The sequence below is a fragment of the Myodes glareolus genome, chromosome 3 (assembly GCF_982192425.1).
Source record: "Myodes glareolus chromosome 3, mMyoGla1.1, whole genome shotgun sequence".
Classification (NCBI taxonomy): domain Eukaryota; kingdom Metazoa; phylum Chordata; class Mammalia; order Rodentia; family Cricetidae; genus Myodes; species Myodes glareolus.
Window position 1 is genome coordinate 9,125,219 of NC_142028.1, and position 18,144 is coordinate 9,143,362.

The window sequence follows — 18,144 nt, forward strand, 5'->3', positions numbered from 1 at the left end:
ATACGTTATAGGTTCACTCCTGGTTCTATCTGTGCCATTCTTCGGTTCTGACACCCTCCTCTTAGACACCAGCAGGGCTCGTGACTGTCACATCACCTTACCCATCTGTGTGTGGGAGAATTGTCTCCCTATGCACAACCTGAAGGGCAGAAGATGTAAATCACAATGAGAGACTCATTGCCCAAACCAGAATTTGCCTAAAAACGCAGCGTTTACCAAATTCTGCCAGGTCACAGAGAAAGGCGGGTTTGTTGAAATTTTGTCAAGTGTATCCTCTTTCTATTGTCCTTCTTAACTTATCCATTACAGATGAATTTCATATTATACATTCAAAGCCAAAGTGAAAACAAATTTATCAATTCACCAAGTATTTTTAAGCATCTAAGAACCCTGAGCTAATAGGCCAAGCAAAGTTGTTATTAATACAGTTTCTGTGTGATTATTCGGGTCTGAGCAGTTGGGGAATCAAGCAAGCAGTCTCCAGAGCAAGTGCTGGGCAGACAGCGGAAAATGGGACAAAAGCTTTGTGCTGTCTCTGGCTCCGTCATTTTGGGTCTTGGGACCCAAACCAAGGTCCTCTGCAACCTGAAGGGAAGTCATCTCTTCAGCTCTTGTTTGGGCTTCAAGAATCCTTTGAAAACCACTGTGAGAGAGAAATGTCTCCAACTGAGGGTTTACTTCTCATTTTTCACACAAAAGGAAATCAGACACACTTGCTAATATTTAAAATATAAATTCAGGATCATATGTGTCCTTCAAGAGCTATCATCCTTTGAGAACCCAGAGGAACCCTCATTTCACAATGTCTGACTTCATCAGGCACGGGACCCCACTGTAGGCCGAGACTGCTTGCTTGTTTCCCCAACTGCTCAGACCCAAATAATCACACAGAAACTGTATTAATAACAACTCTGCTTGGCCTATTAGCTCAGGGTTCTTATTAACTAACTCTTACATCTTAAACTAACCCATTTCTATTAATCTGTGCATCGGCACAAGACTGGGGCTTACTGGTAAGGATCTGTCGTCCGTCTCCTTCGGCAGCTACAATGCATCTCTCTGACCCCACCTACTCTCTCTACATATCTCTTCCAGCCTGGCTATATTCTGCACTGCTAAAGGCTGAAGCAGCTTCTTTATGAACCAATAGCAATAAAAGATATCCATAACATATAGAGGGAAATCCCACATCACCTCTCCCCAGGCTGTGCCTGCCCTATGTGAATAGTTCTCCTGGGGGATGCTAGTGGTATGGCCAGGGCTGAGAACCACAAGCTCTATCGTCGGTTCTTAGCTTCTCAGAGAATAAGCAAGAGAATAACACTGCTCCAAAGCAATGTTCCCAGGCTCCATGCCTGAGTCCCAAGCTGCTGAGTCTGCAGTTCAGCTTACATTAGCAGACTCTGTCGTCCTAGAAGACAGCACACAATAGTGGGACTGAAGCAGGCAGCTGGAAATCTCTCCAGGAAGTTTATAGAACTGGGCAATAGATCTTGAGAAAGCCAGATAAAAGTACACCATACACCTATCAAGAACACAGAAGTATGGACGGTTTTCCGTCCTTAAACACCTGAAGATGTTATTGCTGAAATATTTGTTGGACAGGGAATGATTCAAGCAAACTTTAAGGGTGACTATGCACTAGTCTATTTCTTGTGTTGCATATGTAAAAGCCTCTGGTATTATCTAATATTCATTAATTTATTTTCTTTTTAAGGAGAGGGTTAGACAGAGATTCCCTATGCTGTCCTGGAACTTGCTACACAGATCATGTTGGACTCCAACTCATAGAGATCTTTCTGCCTCTACTTCCTGAGTGCTGGGATTAAAGGCAAACATCACCACACTTTTGCTTCATCTCAATACAGGATAGACCTTTCCAGAAATAACTGCCCTCTGCAGGTTTTTGTTTTTGCTACTGTTGGTACTTTGGTGGGTTTGTGGGGTGTATTTGTTGGGATTTATGTACTTCAGTTTACAGTCTCAACATTACATCTCAGACTGTCCTAAAACTTACTATGCAGCCCAAGTTATCCTTAAACTCCTGGCAATCCTTCCAGCCTTGGCCCTTCACACAAACCAGCACTGCAAGCCCCATGAAAGAAAATAGAACAAGCTCAAGACAAGTCTGTGATCTAACGATGTGGAATCAGGTAGCTACCATGAAGATGGCCCATAAAAAGTCATGAGCCATGGTTGCAAACATTAGAACTTCTAACAGTTCCCAGCTCTCACACCCGCTTCCACAGTTTTAATAACCTCTCTATTTCCACCACCACCCATGTGTTCCTGCTCCAAGGGAGACACGGGGGACACAATCTAGAAATGCCAGCAGGTGCCCCCTGAACTCTGACCCATGCTTAAAACAACATGATTTTACCTCTTAAATATAGAATTAAGGAACATCTAGCAGATAATCCTGCTGCAGCCTTCATACATGTGGGATTTTCCTAGAACCCAAAGTACAACTAAGTTTTCCTGATCCTAACTCCAAGTTGGTTACTTTACAATTCATCTGACAGTGGCTTCTTTGATTCTTCCAGATTGCCCTCACCGTCCCGGGGCCCTAAGAACTCAGCGCGTCGAACGGTGTGATTAAAGTTGGTTGTTAAAAGTTGAGATCAGAGATTTGTCTTCCTGCATTCACTCCCCGCTTCCATAGCTCCTTGGCTTTACAGGAGGCTCATTAATAGAGCAGCTTGCGCAGTTTCTCATCCGTTTCATTATGCAAAACATCTACCCTTCAATTACTTTTCCTGCGCGCAAATCTCTTAACTCTAACCAGATATAATGATTTCTTTGGGTTTCCTCTCAACCTCTGAATACCGTACTTTCCTAAAATCTCAACTGGGGGTAGGATATTGGACACCCCGGTGAGAATTAATTTTAATGTAATGATCTTTATGTGCCCATTAAAACAAGAGTGAGATAGCTTGCGAAGCTGACCACTGGGCAAACCTAGTATTGACCTCAAAGGAGAGCTTTCTGATCGTTCTGTTTAATCTATTTCACATAGGATGTAAAGAAGCCATTCCTAAAATAAAGCTTTGGTTTGCAACACTAATTTTATTTCAGTTCTGTGAATAAAAGAGGAAAAAGTTAGAATTGGATCTCTCTCATCTTCTGATGGTCTGATCTAAAGTTAAAGTTTTCACAGTAGAAGCAATGAGATATACGTGTAGACACACACACACAGAGACACACACAAGCCCTTATGCTTACTAAGAAGAATATTTGGGGAACAACTTTACTCTCATATTTACCTTCATAGTCCCAGCCCTGGGTATAGCCTCATGATGCAATCAAGAGTCATGTTTGGTACCCAGGTGAGAGAGTTCATGACTGTAAGCCCACCACTCCAGAATTAGAGGGAGAGGATCAGAAGTTCAAAGTCATCCTTGACTACACGTAGAGTCTGAGGCTAGCCTATGCTAGACACCTTGTCTTAAAACAACAAAACTAGGAGATGTAGTCATGACTAGGGGTGTAATTCAGTAACAGAGAGCTAGTCTAGTGTGCCTAGGTCCCTAGGTTTGATTGATAACAACAAGAAAGAAAGAAAGAAAGAAAGAAAGAAAGAAAGAAAGGAGGGAGGGAGGGAGGGAGGGAGGGAGGGAGGGAGGGAGGGAGGGAACAAAGAAGGAGGGAGGGAGGGAGGGAACAAAGAAGGAGGGAGGGAGGGAGGGAACAAAGAAGGAGGGCGGGAAGGAAGGAAGAAAGAAAGGAAAGAAGGAAGGAAGGAAGGAAGGAAGGAAGGAAGGAAGGAAGGAAGGAAGGAAGGAAAAAAGGTGAGACCACAGCCAGGGAGGGTGCCACACGGATTGTTATGGTTTGCCTGCAAAATACAAACCTCCATAGGTTGGTGTGTTTGAGCACTCGGTCTCCAGAAGGTAGTGATTTTGAGGACATTGAACAACCCTTTGGAGGTAGCACATTGTGGCAGGAAGTGAATCACTTGGAGGCAGTTCTTGCGCTTTGATAACCTAGCCCCAGGGCCTGCCCTCCCTGCTTCCTGACCATGGATGCGTTGTGAGCAGTGGTCTCAAGCTCTAGCCTTCCCCACCATGATTGAGTGTATCTTCAAACTGTGAGCCAAAATAAGCCCATCCTTCCTCAAGCTTCTTGGTCACAGCAGTGAGAGAAATACAGAACAAAACTCTAGGTTTTGTCTGTTGATGCTGCAACACCCACAGCAAGAAAAGCAACCAACGATCCATTTCTCAAAACTCCTTCCTGTTGCTAGGTGATACAAGGCTCTATGTAGCTTCTTCAGGACTTTAGGTTTCTTGATCTAGTGCAAATGGTTCAGAGGGTACCAGGAACATTTAATATAGTCCTTTTCAAGACAATATGAAAATACAACCTTACACTCTACATTATTTGAATTGAAACTGTGTTGGTTAGACTTTTTTCAAGACAAGCTAAAGTCATCTGAGAAAAGGGAACCACAATTGAGAAAATGTCTCCATAAGATTGGCCTTTAGGCGAGACTGTTGGGCATTTTCTTGGTTGATGATTGGTGTGGAAGGGCCTTGCCCACCGTGGGTGGTGTCATTCCTGGGCAGGTAGTCCTGGCATATATACAACAGCAGACTGTGCAAGCTATGGAACCAAGCCAGTGAGCAGTGTTCTTCCATAGACTTTGTGTAAGTTCCTACATCCAGCCAGGTTCCTGACCTGACTTCATTCACTGATAGACTGTGACCTGAAAGTTGTGTGCTGAAACAAAGCCTTTCCTCCCAAAGAACCTTTTGGTCATGTCGCTTTCTCACAGCAATAGAAACCCTAACACACACTGGATTAAGAAATGAGTCAAGGAGGCCTCAGATGGTAGAAAAGAAACAGGGTGGGAAGGGAGATTCAACTCGGAAGGTTCCAGCAGTTCATGCCTGAGAAGCTTCAGGTTGGTGCGTGTGGTCCAAGGACAGCCAGCAAAAAGACCAAAAGGTTTTGGGGTACCCCAGACAGCCTGTGCTGGAAGTGCTATCTCAGAAACTTATAAAATTGGGCAATGGAAAAACGGCATAAGATCAACTTCTGACTTGCTGTGATGTTTAATCTTGGTTGTCAACTTGAATCAACTAAAAGGCAAGCTACTGGACACTTCTGTGAGAGACTTTCTTAATTAGATCAGAAAAGTGGAAGACCCACCTTACACCCAGGCAGTATCTTCTAATGGCAAACCAGATAGAAGGGAGATGGGAGGCGGAAGCTTTCCTGTTTGCCTGCCTGCCTTCACTCTTGCCGGCAAGACCACGTGCCCCGTGGTTGCTACCTTTTTTGCTGGTATGAGAACCACCATGGTTAGATATCAAAAGCAAACTGAAAACCAACAGCTACTTAAGAATGTTCCATGGCAGACTGGGACATTCAGCCGCCTGGACTGAGACAACCAGGCTCCAGGACTGTATGTACAGTGTAAGACCACCATTGTTGGGCTTCCAGGACCATATCCTGTAAGCCAGTATAATGAATTCCCTTTCCATAGAGCCATTTTACCCATTCTTTTCCTCGAGAGAACTCCAACAAATACACTCTGGATGACGGTGAGAAAATAATCCATTTCTCTGATGTGAGTCGCTCCTTTAAAAAATAAAACACTTATCTTTCAGGGTTACTCTTTCAGGCAAGTCACTTCCATGTACCTGTTTCTCCTTCAATGCAAAACAAAGTGATCACAAACAGATAGGTTTGTGTCTGTTCATCGCATATTATAATTAAGCCAGAAGGCAGCATCATTCAAAAGAGTTGTGTGTTACAACTCCAGCTTCGGTCTAAGTCCATGCCTCCTCCTCAGCGCTCACTCACTTGACATGAGCAACTGCCAACATATGGAAGAGTCTTGGAAAAAGCATAAGGAAATGCACAGCCGAAATATTCTCTAGCCATCTATTGTGTTTAAAACTGAGGCCTGTCCATTTAATGGTCCACTTGTCACAATACATCAAGATGCACTGACAAACTGACATAAAGTCCCCCGACCTTAAAGAAGTGAGGGTGTCTACAATGTCCAGTGATTACCAGTGATGAAATAGGCAATGTTTGGAAAAGTGGGTGCCAGATCTAAGAGCCCTGTACATCACCAGGGGAAGCTGGCACCAAGGAGGATGCTGTGACCTCACCGTGACTGGCCACGACACAGTGGTGTTGCCAGTCTCAAAACTTACCTCCAGATTATCCCTGTGTCCTCCCATCAAACTCCTGATGGCACATCTGATCATGTTACCTTGCTTTTGTTTTGGCTAGGCGATCCAGAAAATAGCATCTGGAACAAATTTGAAGAAGAGGACGAGAAATGAGAGGGTGACAACTCTGGGCTACTTTAATAATCACAGCCTGTGCTCCCCACAATACTGCACATTTATTTTCTACATTAAACCTACTCTTTCCTTCCTAGTGATAAGATACATGCTCACTGAACTGTTTGTTGATTCACACTAAGATAACTTTGTGTGTGTGTGTGTGTGTATGTGTATGTGTGTTCATGTGGAGCATGTGTGGACATTATGGAAGCCAAATGTCAAATTTAGGTATGATTCCACAGGCTCTATCCATCCTGGGATTTTTGTTTTATGTGTTTTTGTTTTTTAAGGATAGGGTCTCTAAATTGGCCAATAATTGTGTAGCAAGCTAGGCAGGCCCTCCAGAGAGCTCCAGAGATCTACCAGTGACCATTGCCTCAAAATTGGTAATACAGGCACGTATCACCAATCTGAAAAGATGAGTCACTCCTCCAGCCCCTCAGATGTTCTCTGAGATTACATTTTAAGCATAACAACATCTGGCCCAGCTAATCAGTTGGTTTAGGAACAATCCTGGGTGCATATGGAGCTGAACACTCAGAGCCTCTAAGATTGAGCCGACAGTGTGTGATACTTGCCAAGGGAAGAAAGGAGGGAGACAGAAATCAAATACAAACTATGGCTGATAGAGCAGAGCTCTGTTTATAAAACATAGAAGCTTTGGAGAAAGATCCATACTTTACATACATAGAAGTTTACAGTCTGTGTGTTTCCTGGTGGAGTCACTAGGCAACACCGTGGGAGCACCTAGGGCATCACACTCTAAGCAAACCTTGGTTCTCTGTCCTCTCAGGCCACCAAAGTCTTGGCAAATGAGGAAATTTCACAGTTGTCGAAAGGCCAGGTTTCAATGTGAGACGTGAAAGAGTACCTAGTTTGCAGGAGTTCATTTTGTGCCCAGGCCTCTGCCCTGCCGTGGCGCGAAATAAAAGTCATTAGAAGCTGTTTCTGCAAGATTGTTTACTCCCTTCAGTTATGCAGTTTGTGGGCCTGCTGGTCCCTAGTCCTTGTTTGGATGTCAACCCACACTTGACTGGTTGCTAAGCAAAAATGCAAACAGTGCCAAAATACACTGTTGGTACTTAGATTAGATGATAAAGTACCGTAATTTAACAATAAGCAATTAGAAGACCACGGTGGATATTTAAAAGGCCAAGGACCCAAATTTTTACTTCTATTTATCATCTCAGTATATGCTTGGAGAATGGGCAGTTGGCTTAAATCTAGAAGTCTGAACCAGCAAGGCCAACGGAGTCACACAGAGCCAGGGTTCCTTCTTGCTTCTTGCAGCTCATTTCTCAGCCAGTTGCAACATTTGCAGAGACCCCGCACAAACTTATGGCTAGTAACATTAAACATTCAGAAGCATTTATGGGAACATAGCTTGAAGAAGCTATCTACAGAATAAGTTTATAACTAAAACTTTAATCGTTACAAATGCTAATTCTTTGCAGGAGAAGTAAATGCAACCAACAGTCCATGCACTACCACGCAACACAGCGGCTACTGGAAGTTGTTATAATACAGGTTTGTGAGTCACATGTCCTTATCAAGACTTGAATCAACCTGCCCATGTTGATCTTGAGCTGGCCTTGGGCCTGGCCCAGGCCAATGAGACAGTTAAATAACATACTCAAAGTCGCTTGCACCTGGAACTTGCTCTTGAGAAATTTACATCATCATGTGACAAGGCCAGCATTATCTAGCGAAAGCTTTGTGGATTAGCCAATAGTCAGCAACAACGGCTGCACATCTTATACTAGGGATAAGAGGCTGAGACTATGTAGAACATCCAGCCTCAGAAGCTTCCAGAGAATTATGGTCACTTGGATGAGCCCATGAGAACTGCAGTACTGACTGGCTCCCTTCAGCTGAAGTTATCGACACCTAGTTAGCAGTACCTGTATGGCTATCACACATCCATGGTTAGAAACAGATGATGCACGTGTAGTATAAGCACCACGCTCTTTCTCTACGGCCCTGTGAGATGATACGATGTTGCTCATGGCCAGTCTGTTTCCTCTGCTTCCCAGGTTGGTTGGACCAATCTCTTTTATTCTGTCTTTTACATCCTTCTCAGTCTCCTATGAAGCGACAGAAGATGCTGTGGTCAGTTAACCATTCATTGGGGGACTTATCCTCCGGTCTAGTGTGTTTATGTGGTTAGGTACTGTCCAATACATGCATCGCAGAGTTAGGATACAAGGGAAGTAATTGATTTTTCTTAACAGGGAGCCCTGGTCTGTAAAGGGGAGGAGCACAGATTGGAGTGCATGCTGGAAAATGAGAAGTGTATTGAGTCCATGAGCATGTAACTGCGGGCAGTGTGACTGACTGCCAGATAGGTGAGAGATGCATGAAACCCTAACAGAAGAGCCGCGGACTCAGTATCGGCCAACACCAGGCCTGTGTTTCATATCTCCAGAATCCATTCCTTCTGTACATCTGCCTTCCTCTCCCAGGCCTGCTCTAAACATGTAAATCTTCAGTAGGGATCGAAAACTTAGAAAGACACATTAGCCTTTCTTGAGATGCCCACAGGGAAAAGCACAGTGGCCCGCCTCCGCCTCCCTTGTCACAAGTGTTTATATCATTAGCCACAAAATCTGGTTGAAAGAGCAACAGAAACAAAGTGGTGGGTGAGGATGGGCCACATGGCTGGATGGGCTTGCAATAGCGGACATCTGGCTGCCCATGGCAACAAATGTGGTCCACATGGCACAGAGCTGTGGAGTAGGGCTGGTCCATGAAGCACGGAGACAGGAAGAGCCAGCCCTTTCATAATCCAGACAGCCCGCTCCATGCCTCTACTGGTTTGTTAATGAACTCTGCCCGATCACCGAGCTCCAGGTGTCTCTCCTGGAATGGGACAGTCAGGCAGCCCCTTTTCAACTCAGTAAAGAAAATTTCAACTTTGGTTTAATATCTTCCTCCCTGCTTAACCGACCATGTCCACCTTGTAACTGTGAGAAAGGATGCTTTTTCTAGACGGAACCAGACCGCTGGGAAGTTTGACAATATACCACAATAACTCAGAATGTAGATTTAGATATGAGGGGCAAAATCATTTCATGTCACTAAAGTTTCTCATATTTCCAAGCAAAATAAACCACAATAACTCTCAACTGGTGGTAGGCATGGTAGGTGATCCCAGTACAGCAAACGGACTTTTAATTTAGAAATTCACAAAGGAGAAATGTCAAGTAACAGTTCAAAGTCAGCATCTGAGAAATCACACCCACTTGCCTTGATGGTCACCCTCGGAGTGATCACACCTGCTAGCCCTGGTGGTCATACTCTGAGAGATCACACCTCTTGCTTTGATGGTCACACTCAGAGTGATCACACCTGCTTGCCGTGATGGTCACACTTGGAGAGATCACACTTCTTGCCTTGGTGGTCACACTGGGGCAGGGCTTTTGTGGAAAAGGATGGAATACTTTCAGCAAATTCCCCTCTTAATGCAGGAAAAAACAAGAACTCATTTTGCTCAGGGGAATGTACTGGATGAGCTCTGTGAGGAAACCTCTCGTGAACTACTTTTTCACGCTGTTTCTAAAATACTGAAATATAAACCTGTCTGTCTACAAACCAAAATGACTTCAAAATTAATTTCAAGTGCTCTACTTTCTTTAATTCCATTATCTTATCATTTTCTTTATCTTTTCGACCCTCCATTGTTCTAATTAAACATGTTTCTCTACCATTACTTTGCATCTTTGCATATATTTGTCCTTTATAGTTATTACAGCAAGTTTTTTTGTTTTTTGTAATTTAGACAGTCTCACTGAGTTGTTGATTAGCCTAAAACTCCCTGTGTAGACCAGGATGGCCTCAAACTCACAGTGATCCACCTGCCTCTGTCTCCCAGCCTCTGTCTCCCAGCATGCTGGAATTAAGTGTGTGCCATTACATTCAGGTTTATGCAGGCCATTTCTAGAGTATTTTCTCATTTGATGCACATGGAGCAGTTAGCAAAGCCTTTTCCAGGGGAGGAGACCGTGGTCTGTGGATTTCTGTGGGTTAGCCATACCCAAGGAGGAAGTTCGGGCTGGAGCATTCAATCTATAACATATTTTGTTCCTTCTCTACACAGACATAGTTCCCTGTCTCTAGGGGCTCACACAGACATGATTCCAAAACCGCTTTTAATATAAGAGCTGGGCCGTGCTTGCCTGAAAGGCTAGGTTTTTCATCTGTTAATACTGTTTTAGCTTGTTCATTCTTTTGTTGGCCACTTTGTTTTATATCTATTTATATTTGCTACAAATGTTTTCTCTACTTTTTAGAAAAATTAATTGTATTTGAAATGTGCACGTATGGGAATGTTCAGGTACAGAACAAATACAGAGCTATTTCAGTATAGTACACAGATAGAGGCCTTCAGTTATGGGAACTTTTCCAGTGATTTACCCTATCAAATGTAAAGCATGAAACTACATAAAATGACGGAGCTAGAGATTGCTCAATGGTTTAGAGTGCAGAATGCTCTTCCAAAGGGGTTGTTTTCAGTTCCTATGACCCACGTCAGATGGTTCAGAATTGCCTGGAACTCCAGTTCTAGGTTATCTTGGCCTTCATGGCCTCTGCCTCTCTCTCTCTCTCTCTCTCTCTCTCTCTCTCTCTCTCTCTCTCTTTCACACACACACACACACACACACTCAGACATACATGTACATATATAAATAAAAATTTAAAAGAACATCTTTTCATCATATTTTTACAATAGTATTTTATTATTTTTCTAGACCCTAGTAGGCTAGCAATTCTGTTGATTCAAAGAAACACCAAAAAGTATGTATTCTTTACTACTATAACAATGCAAAGCGCCCCAGAGGGGAAATCTAAATAAATAAATAAGCAAATAAGCAAACAGACATTGCATGGGACTATATATTTAAATTGCAACGTTTTTAAAGATTCTGTTTCTAAAATAAATCAGCATGTGAAAAAGAAAATAAATACTCCAAAAATATTATTCTTGCCATAAAGCCAACAGATTTTATAACCTATCCTAAATTTAAGAAAAATGATCTGGCTGTAGTTTAAAGTAAGCTGCCAAAAATAAAACAGATTAAAAGACTTATTTTTAAAAAAGACCCTTTCCATACTACAAAATAAAAAGAAATACTCTTCATCCTTAAAAACATTTCTGCCTATCAATTCATATGGAAGCAGAGTATAATTTTTCCAGTTAACAAAATTATTACGGAACAAGAGCCATGGATATGTTACCCAACATACACAGCCCTGTGTTGCCGCTTCTTTGTTCTGTTTTATCTTTGAAGAACTGTGGAATCTGCACAGCACTGAAATCAAGCTGCAGATATCAGAGCTGCTCGTCAAACATTTTACATGAACCAGCTATTTCAGACCTATCCAGTTTTTCCAGATTCTAAGTGGTAACATGAACATATGTTTTGAAACAAACCCGAGCTGAACTGTGTCATGTGAGGCCCCGTTAGCTAACAATAATATGTGACATTCCTGTAGAACTTTGTCACTTTGAAAGCCCCAATTCAAGAAGCTTTTTATAATTTCAAATAAAAGCAAACTGTTAACCTTGACAGTTTTTTTTTATTGAAACATCCAGAAATATTAGCTATGTCTTCAGCAGAGACAGAGGGAGGCTTCCACGGAGACAGCAAGAGGGAAAAGAGAAATCAGAGAGCATAAATGAGAGAAAGAAGGAGGACTTTGAAGGAGAAATGAGCTGTGTGAAGTGCCACGTTGAGGTGACTTAATGTATATACGGGGGGGGGGGTGTGCGTGATTGCATGGGGGATCTGGAGAGATCTAGAAAGAGTCCATTTTTGCCACATAACCTCTGAGTCAAGCAGAAGCTAATCCCTGAATAACCGATTTCCAGTCTGGCTGACTTAGCGCACAATGGGAGGGTGGTAACTTCAGGTGACTTTGGTTGGTCATTCACATTCTCACGGAAATGCTGGTAGACATAGTTCCCACGGTCAGAGAAACCAACTCTGGAAACACTACTGTAGAAAACAAGTCTCCAAGCAGGTAAAGGCGGAGGAGTGGCAGTCATATTTCTGGTAGTGGTTGGTCACATGTTCCATGTAACCCTCTCATCCTGGCACAGTCCTCAGACATGAACAGAGTTTTCAAAGCCTCTTTTATGAGACAAATTGAACTTTGATGTCACAGAAAAGTTCTTGTGGGTTTAATTAGCTCCCCAAACAACTCTTACATCTCCCAACAACGCCATATGGAAATTTTACAAGGCACTCCCAGTAATTTGAGACATGAGTGGGAGGTAACAAATTTACCTTGACTTTTGTAATCAATGCATCCATAGAAACTATTTTTAAAGTATCTTTTCAAGATCGTAAGGATACATGGACATATGCTTTAAAATCAACTTGGCTGAGCTGGGTCTTGTAAGCCATTAACCAACATGATCTGCCTATAAATGTATCACCTGACTCAGATACAGAATCTGTGCAGTGGAGCCTGGATCAGTTGCTTTCGTGGCTTAGACAAAACGCCATGAGTGAGTCAACCTTCAAAGGAAGGATGTAGCACAATTTCTAAAATCCCAGAGACAGATATTGGGGTTTAGCTTGAAGGACAAGAAAAGCAAAGCAGCCAGCAACTAACTGGCTCTTCTACCTCAGTCTGAAAATGGCGATCCTGACTTCAGGAATCTCAGAATGAGACTGTGTCTGAGAGCTGTCTCCTCCTGTCTTATATTCCTCTCTAGTGCTGGGATCAGAGGCGTGCACCACAATCGCCTGGTTTCTATGGCAAACTAGTGTGGCTACTGGGATTAAAGGTGCGTGTGACCACTGCCTGGTCTGTAAGACTGACCAGTGTGGTTGTTTTACTCTTTGATCTTCAGACGTGCTTTATTTACTAAAATACAAATAAAATACCGCTACAGTAAGAGTTGATTTGGGCTTAGGATTCCGGGAGGAGGGTCTGTAATGACAAGGGAGGTATGTCAGCAGGTGGCCGGAGCAGAAAGCTGAGAGATCACATCTTCAGCACGAACATGAAGCAGCAAGAGCCACCAAAGTGGGGTGAGGTGATGAGCACTCAAAACACACCCCTGATGACTTACATTGTCCAGCAAGTTTGCACCACCTAAACGCCCCCAAACAGCCGAGGATCAAGTATCCAAACACCTGAGCCTATGGCTCATTCAAACCACCACAGAGATCTTTCCCCTCTTTGAGTATTTATACAATTTCAAATTGTAGTGCGATGTGTTCATACAACTTTACAACTGTTGGCGATTTGGTGAAATACTGTAATTCTTACATGAAAATAAGCTAAATTTAGATTAAGGTAAGTAAAGAGACAACTATAAATAAAGATATGTCAGTTAATTAATTGCTCCATATTGCGTTTTTTTCCTCTATGAGGATAGCATCCTGCTTAACATCTCCACATTTGCACACTGAATCAAAATCATGTTCCAAAAACTTGAGAAATCACAAAGTTTAAAAATTAGATTTAGATCATATGTTTTGTGAGTGAATGGTAAAGAAATTAGACTTGTTCAATCTAGGGAGAAGTTTATGGTTTAGGTAAGTAATAACAGCTTCATTTTATAAAACCCTGGATAAATGCTAGCCTGTTGATCTTCCCACCTCTTGTCTGGCTTATGAGGTGAACTGTTGACTAAGCATGCCTCAAGGAAACGTAGTTGAGCACAGACATTTTACAGACATGTAGAAGGTCTATGGAGATGGCCCAATCAGTACACTGCTTACAATGCAATCATGAAGACCTAAGTTTGATCCCCAGAACCCGTATATAAAAAAAGACAGGTATGGTGATATGTGCTTATAATCCCAACTCTAGGGAGTTTGAGGACTGTTGGGTTCATGGATCTCACTGATCAAGTAGGGCACCAATACCCAAAGTAACTGTATTTTATTTATATATATAATATATATATTATTTATATATAACATATATAAATAATATATATAATATATATTATAATAATAATATAATATATATTTGTTGTGATCTTAGCCTTTAACAGCTGAGCCATCTCTCAAGCCCATAATTGCATTTCTTCTGAAATTTTGTACATTTTACCTGCTCACTGGTTGTCTACTCATAGCAAAGCGGGCCTTCCTACATCTACTCATGACAAAGGAGAGGCTTCCTAAGTCTGCTCATGACAAAGGGGAACTTCCTAAGTATGCAGATATAGCTACACTCCACTTATCTATTAGTGTCACGTATAGACAAGATCTAGAGAGCGGACAGTAGAGAAGGTCCACATCTTCCTGCATAGTCTTTCCTTTAAAGTAAGCCTGAAGAGAACTGGTAACAAGGAGACAGCTGCTGAGATGGGCAGAAGACAGCACAGCGTGAACTCAGAGAACGGAAGAAAACTTGAAACAGCGAACAAACACAGAAGAAGATTCAAACTGTGTGTCATACCTAAGAATGCAAATTCCCTGGGATAGTTTTTAGTAGCTCATACTGGTGAGACTGCTCAGCAGGTGATGACACTTACTCCAAGCCTGACCACATGAGTGTGATCCCCAGAACTCAGGCAGCAGACAGAGAGAACTGAGGCCCACGAGGTCCCAGCTGATCCCTATGCTCACTCACAGAAACACATAGAATAAATTAATGTAAAAAAATGATTCAACCAAGGAAAAAGCAGAACTATCAGAAATGAAACCTAATTAGAGAAATGTAAAACTTCAGAAGGAAAGGGATGCTACAGAGCAGAGAGAGAGAGAGAGACGAAAACCTCACGAGAAGTTTCTTATGCATAACTAGAATCCTTCAGTAATGACAACCTGGGCATCTTAGATAAAACTGAAAAAAGACAGTGGAGATTATCAAAGAAATAAAGGAAGGCATTTCCCAGACTTATTTTAGCCTGTCTCTATAGTTAAATATCCCTTCTGAATTATCAAAAAGTCCACTCTACATTTTTGAGGAATGTGAATAGCCAATGAAGAAAGATAAAAATTCTAAAGATTTGTGGGGTGATAATAAGTAACTACAAAAGATGGAAATCATTTATGCCTCAAAATGTCCATGGTGGCAATGGAAGGGCGCAGTCAAGGGAGGCTCATGAATGAGAAAAGAAAAGGAGTTTCAACCTAAAATCCTATGTCCAGCTAAACAATCACACAGGAAAAGCAGAGTATTCAATTAATATCTACATAGATGCATGGGCTCCGAAAATATAAACCTCATCTTCCTCAGAATATTAGCTAAAGATATATACTAGCAAACTTGGGGAATAAACTATAGTCCCATTCCAGCAGAGTGGGCAAATCCTGAAGAATTCAGTACCACCAAGGCCAGAGAAAGAAAAAGGATAGGCTTCGGGAAACGTGAAGAATTCCAGGACAGAAAGAATGGATATGAGTCAACAAACTAAAATGTATATGATAGCGGGATGTAAGAAAAGTCTCTCTGCCTGGATGCTAGTAACTTAGTGCTTGTCCAGGCTTGGAGGTCAGGAAGGAACAGTGTCTACCTGGTTGCTGTACCAGATAGATACATGATGCTCTGATTCTTTCTGTTGATGAGATAAAACACTGAACAAAGATGGCTTAGAGAAAGAGAGAATTTACTTCATCACTTCACCGTACACTTTCAGTGGAGGTCACAAACCACCATTGAGGAGGTTGAAGCAGGAACTGGCAAGAATGCCGCCTGCACGATTTCTCTGGCTCAGGCTTAGCTAGCTTCCTGACACAGCCCAGGACCACCTGTCTAGGGAATGGCGCTGCCTACAGGGGGCTGAGCCCTTCATCATCAACAATCAAGAGCATTTTCTGCAGACACCTCTTCAGGCCAATCCTATCTGGGCATGTCCTTCATCAGGACCCCCTTCTCAAGTGACTATAGACTGTGCCAAGTTGATGGTGAAAGACAGCTAGGACTAATGGATAGATGGGGGTAAAGGACGACAGTCGGTAGACACATGGTAGAGTGATGTATAGGCAAGTATTTATATTTATACACAGAAGCAATCAATAAATATGTAATTTCCAATGCTAAAATTAGGCTAACACAAAGAATTATTGATGATGATTACAGGAAAAAACGTAAATATTGTAAAAATTTGTAAATTTATAAATTTACATTTGTAAAAATGTAAATGTAAAAATGACCATCCTGAGAAGGTCAAATGTGTCGACAGCATGGAGAATATATTAGTGAAAGATTACTCTCATCTTTCAGTTTGCAGAGTGAAAAAAATGTCATCAAGAGGCCATACGATAAGAAATAAAAGTATTAACATATTTTAAGTAATAAATATAATTGATAATAGAATATAGGCACATAATAATAATGATATAGGCTGAAAATAGAATTATCCAGTTGTTGGGACTAAGGTTCAAATGCAGAAAGCTAGATGTAGTTGCCACTGGGTCTTCAATAATAAGGACTATTGTCTCGATCTAGGCAGAGGCAATTGAATGTATATCACCCAGACGCATGAAGACACGCAACAAAAATCAAGCTTAATTCGGACTGGCCTAAGACTATTACAAGCAGAATGGGAGAGGTTATGCCAACAATCTCTCTGGGTATCTTTCAGCTCAGACCTGCTCCACTTTATCCCAGAGGTTGGAACTAAGGCTCACTCAGCCTTTTGCTTCAGTCTGTCAGAACAAGAAGTGATGTGGGCAAGCAGGAAGGTCCTGTGTAGCAGTTAAGAGAAAGGACTGAAATCTTAGCTAGGGGACATAGTTGTGGAATGTGCTCCATACAGTCACCCCGTACCTGTATCTGTAATACATTTGCATGTAGTTTACTGGGTGAAATGTTTTGCTTGGCCCTACAATATCACTGTATGCAAAAATGCCACACTGCTGTAGGGTAACAGAAAAATCAAGCAACAACAACAACCAAAAAAAAGTGGAAGTGGTCCCTTTATCAAAGCTTGGTTTATGTTTATTTTAAGAGTATTCAAAAAATGCACTCCACGCAGTTAGATTTTACAGCTCCTAAGGATGAGCTCCAAAATCACAGAGATGTGATCATCCCCATCAGCATATGAGAGTGCCCGTCACAGCTGGTGCCAAGCATGCTTTCTTCTGCCTCCTCTAAATCGGTGGGAAGCTCCTCAGATCTCCTTTCACGAACATTTTTTCTCCTGGCAGTGGGGAACCACAAAGGGGGAAGCAATGGATCGGCCGCTGGTGTGGAAATTTCCACACAACAAGACAGCTAACTAACCCAAGCCCAACTTCAGGAAAGAAACCTAAGATTCTATTAATTATGGCAAGATGGATGGTTTTTTTTAAAAAAAAAAAATGTGTGGATAGGAAAAATACAGAATGCATGTGGAAGATTTTTTGATGTGGGAGAGAAAGAAAGAAAGAGAGAGGGGAGAGAAAAGAAGCGGAGACAAGAGGTGGGAATGAATGCCTAGCTGCGGACACCCACCAGCACTCACCAGAGGAAATCAAGTTGCCGCCAGTTTGGCTGGGGTTCAGCGCCATCTGCATAGAATTTGAAAGTGTGAGCCAAACTCCGAGCTATTTCGCTGGAGTTCGTAAGGAAGGGCTCCAATCTATATCTGAAACTCAATCGCTCCCACTCCTGGGCGTGACTGGGAAGAGCTTATGGAGGTCAAGGGGCTGCCGCAGCACGGGGAGCCTTCCGCAGTCCTGTACAACCCGGGCGCGGTGGCTCATGGGCTTGAAAGGTCTTGGATGATATGGGAATCCTTCCGGGATGTGGGAGGGGAAAGATAAAGAAAATCATGCTCATAGACAAGTGGACAGGGAGCTTGCTGCTTGCAGGTTTTGACAGTCATTAGTTCATTCCTCCATGCAGTAGCCGCCTGTAGTATTGTAATGTGATATCCAGCAAGGAAGGCAAT

At 42.4% G+C, this 18,144-nt stretch overlaps 1 long non-coding RNA gene across 2 annotated transcripts in view; it reads right to left on the minus strand.

The window, feature by feature from the left end:
* Positions 1 to 17,936, minus strand: part of LOC146895353 (uncharacterized) — a 44,819-nt gene extending 26,883 nt beyond the window's left edge. For both annotated transcript variants that reach the window (XR_015737397.1, XR_015001070.2), the window contains exons 1-3: positions 17,716 to 17,936; positions 8,204 to 8,386; positions 6,168 to 6,265 (exon numbers count right to left, since the gene is read on the minus strand). This is a non-coding gene — a long non-coding RNA (uncharacterized LOC146895353). The remainder of the gene's footprint in view (positions 1 to 6,167; positions 6,266 to 8,203; positions 8,387 to 17,715) is intronic.
* Between the last annotated feature and the right edge of the window lie 208 nt (positions 17,937 to 18,144).